Below are 4,286 nucleotides of genomic sequence, written 5' to 3'. Positions count from 1 at the left end.
TCAGAATGACTATCAACAAACAACAAGTGTTGGTGAGGGTGGGGAGAAAAAGGAACTGTTGGTGGGAATGCAGACTGGTGCAGCCATTGTGGAAAGCAGTATGGAGATTCCTCAAAAAATTAAAAATGAAACTACCTTATGACCCAGCAATTCCACTTCTGGGAATTTGTCTGAAGAAACCCAAAACACTAATTCAAAAAAATATATATGCACCCCTATGTTCATTGCAGCATTACTTACAATAGGTAAGATTTGGAAGCAGCCCAAGTGTCCATCAGTAGACGAGTGGATAAGAAGCTGTAGTACATTTACACAATGGAATACCACTTAGCTGTAAAAAAGAGGAAAATTTTACCCTTTGCAACAGCATGGATGGATCTGGATAACATTATGCTAAATGAAATAAGCCAGTCACAGGAAGACAAATACCATATGATTTCACTCAAGTGTGGAATATAATAAATAAACTAACTAGCAGCAAGATAGTGACAGACACATAGATAGAGAGCAGGCTGACAGCTCCAGGGAAGGCTGGGGTGGGGGTTGAATAGATTGAGCAAAGAAAGAGACGAACTCATGGACATGGAAAACAGTGTGGTGATTATGCGGGTGGTGAAGGTGGAGGAGTATGCTATAGAGGGCGTACATGGTGATGGGAAGTTTTTAAAAAATATTTAAACAACAACAACAACAAAATAAAGTGAACCTTTACAAGTGATGGGGCACTTCTCTACGTGCCTTTGAAGTTCACAATTTCCACCTACAGGGCCCCGGGACCGCAGCATTCATACCTGCCCATGCCCCGATAAAAGGGGAGCCTGTATTTACTAAAAACAGGGTCCATGATGTACTGTTTATGCATTGTTTGTTAACAACAAATGTTTGAATTCATAAATATAAGAATGTGGAAACCATTTTATTTATGGAAATCATTCTTTGGGAAGATGCAGTATATTTTTATTTTTAAAAGGTTATATATCCTGGAAAATCTCAAAGGAATAGAAGCAGAACTCCCAGTCTCTGGTGGGGCTGGTTCCAAGTTTTCAAAGAAGGAGTAAAGCAATTCTACGCCACTGATAAAGAATAAGGAGGTGAATAAAGCAATGCTATGTGATAAACAATATTTCTGCTCCTATTTTTATCCTTTTTACCGCAAATGCTTTTTAAAAATGAAATGTAGAATGACCTGAGTAATATTTATTTGTGGCCTTTGGAGTACACTCTAGTGTTTTAGGGTTTAGGAAAGTTTAAAATGGTAGAGGTCAGGATTTGATTCCACAGCCTGGGTTCTTAGCTGTTCTGTTCAGTTTTCTCCCATGATGATAAATGTGATATTCATAAGAGCACTCATTTCTTTTCTTTCTTTTTAAATAAGTGTACAACAAGCACACTTCAGGTAAGGACACTCATTTCTTAAGAATTATCAGCTCTTCATACTATACAGCACTGCCTAAATTTCTGGCACTGGAGATGTCCATGTGGAGGCTGGGAGGTCGCTAGTTGAGATGCTGTAGAGGAGTTGTCTCTATAGGGCAGGAAGTTGGGTCCGATGGTCTTTAGGTACACTTCTAATGTCATGCTTTAATACTAGGGTCTTTACCTCCTGATGTTCATGGACTTGAAGTTGGATGGGCTGTGCAAGAAGTCCATAAACTCTCAAAAGAGTATACAAAATATTTTATGCTTGTGTAATTGTGATTTTCCTGGAAGATAATCATAGCTTTTAGCATACTTACAATCCCAAACCTTATTCAGATGTGTTTGCTGATTATAAATATAAAACTCCAAGTATATGCTCTTTTCTCTCTTAAATTATTAGCAATAATGATATTTGAAAAAGATTATCTATTAAAATGGGATAATGTTACTAGAGCAACAAATAGTGTAACTTGTTTTGTTTGTAATAGCTTATCGTTCACAAGGTGCTTTTCTTAATATACTGTCTCATTTAATCTAATACCAGCCCTATGAAGTAGGTAGTATTATTACCATTTTTATAAATGAGGAAACAGGGATTTGGAACCAGGCCCAATTCACTTTGCTATTAAGTAGGGGAGTTAGGACTCAAACCCAGGTCTATTAACATCCCACACCAATCATTTTCAACATAATATTATTTATCTTTCTACTTCTTTATTATTTACAGCTTTATTATGGAATAATGGATAAAAAACCGCATATATTTCAAGTGCCAAATTTGTAAGTTTTGACATTCATATACATCTGTGAGAACATGACATTCAAGAGAATGAACATAGCTGGCATCCCAGAAGGTTTCTTCAAGACCCTTGGTAATTCCATTTGTTCATTCTTTCCCACTGTCTCATTTCTAAGCAATTACATGTTTTCTTTCTGTAACTATAGATTAGTTTGCATTTTTAGAATTTTATATAAATTAAATTATATGTATATATTCTTCCTTTTATGTTTTTACTCATAATTATCTTGAAGTTCATCAAAATTGTTGATTTTATCAATATTTTATTTATTTTTATTGCTGAGTAGACACTATTGTATGGCTATACCAAATTGGTTTATCTATTTATTTGTTAATGGACAATTACACTCTATTCAGTGTTTGGTGATTACAAATAAAACTCCTATGAACATTTGTGAACAAATCTTTGCATGGAAATATGCTTTCATTTCTCTTGGGTTAATATCTAGGAGTGGAAAGTCTGGGTCATATGGTAGGTGTATAATCAGTCTTTTCAGCTATACCCATTCATTCTACCTAGTGGCATCGCCTGATTTGGCTTTCATGAATAATAATATTGAACATCTTTTGTGTGCTTATTTGCCATTATTATATTTTCTTTTGTGATGTGCCCCAATCTTTGCTCTTTCTTTATTTGGTTGTTTATTTTTTTACAGTTCTTGATATGTTCTAAACCCAAGTTATTTTCAGATGTATGATTTTCAAATATTTTCTCCAAGTTGGTAGTTTCTCTTTATATTTTTTAAAGAACAAATGTTTTCAATTTTGACATTCAATTTATCACTTTTTCTTTTTTTAAAAAAATATATTTTATTGATTTTTTACAGAGAGGAAGGGAGAGAGATAGAGTTAGAAACATCGATGAGAGAGAAACATCGATCAGCTGCCTCCTGCACATCTCCTACTGGGGATGTGCCCGCAACCCAGGTACATGCCCTTGACCAGAATAGAACCTGGGACCTTTCAGTCCGCAGGCCGACGCTCTATCCACTGAGCCAAGCCGGTTTTCGGCCAATTTATCACTTTTTCTATTATTGATGACACTGTTCACGTCATATTTAGGAAATAGTTGCCTTATCCAAGGTCACAAAGATTTTGTTCTAGTTCTTCTTCAAGTCTTATAGTTTCATGTTTTACAATTAGGACTATTATTCTTTTTAATTTTTGTATTTGCTAAAAGTTATAAATCAAATTAACTTTTAAATATATGAATATCCAATTGTTCCAGCAACCATCTACATTAAAGAAGAGAAACATGCAAATTGGTGTCACTTCACTACGCCCACCAGCCAATCAGGATAAGTATGCAAATTAACCCAAAAGAGGTGGAGGTTAATTTGCATATGCAGGCATGGAGTGAAGACTGAAGGCTCTGCCAGAGTGAAGACTGAAGATGACTGAAGACTGAAGACGACTGAAGACTGAAGAGGCTTGGCTTCTCCGCTGTGATCAGAGTGGAGAAGCCTCGAGGCTTGGCTTCTCTGCTGCGACTGGAGCAAAGGCCTGGATCCCGGGTGCCGGAGGAAAACTGGTGCAGGCAGCCAGGGGAAGGAAGGCCTATTGCACGAATCTCTTCATGCAATAGGCCTCTAGTTTATTATATGTGCATATATTTCCATATTCTCTCTTCTGCTTCATAAATGTATATCTCTATTTCTATATTAATACCACACTGTCTTGATTACTGAAGCTTTAGAGTAAATCTTGAAAACACACAGTGTTCTTTTTCAAAGTTATTTTGACTGTAATAGGTCCTTGCACATTTCCATATGAATTTTAGAATTACCTTGCTAATTTCTTAAAAAATAAAAAAAGCCTGTTGAGATTTTTGTTGGGATTTTATTGAATCAACTTGAGACCCAGTGCACGAAAATTCATGCACTTGGGGGCAGAAGGGGCAGCCCCTCAGCCAGGCCTGCGTCTACCCGGGGGAATGGGCCTAAGCTGGCAGTCAGACATCCCTCTGGCAGCCTGGGAGTCCTTGGGGGATGTCTGACTAACAGTTTAGACCCACTCTCCACCTAAGCCATTAGTCGGACATCCTTAGCTCTGCTGTGGAGGTGGGAGA

The 4,286-nt window shown here is 36.9% G+C and overlaps 1 long non-coding RNA gene across 1 annotated transcript; it reads left to right on the top strand.

The window, feature by feature from the left end:
• The first annotated feature begins 1,697 nt into the window (after positions 1 to 1,697).
• Positions 1,698 to 3,933, top strand: LOC132242040 (uncharacterized). The gene is made up of 2 exons (XR_009454544.1): positions 1,698 to 2,291; positions 3,447 to 3,933. It is a non-coding gene; the product is annotated as an uncharacterized LOC132242040 (long non-coding RNA).
• Positions 3,934 to 4,286: the final 353 nt, after the last annotated feature.

Source organism: Myotis daubentonii, chromosome 9 (genome assembly GCF_963259705.1).
Source record: "Myotis daubentonii chromosome 9, mMyoDau2.1, whole genome shotgun sequence".
Taxonomy (NCBI): Eukaryota; Metazoa; Chordata; class Mammalia; order Chiroptera; family Vespertilionidae; genus Myotis; species Myotis daubentonii.
The sequence above is the reverse complement of the archived record's forward strand: the minus strand, read 5'-3'. Positions and strand labels throughout refer to the sequence as shown.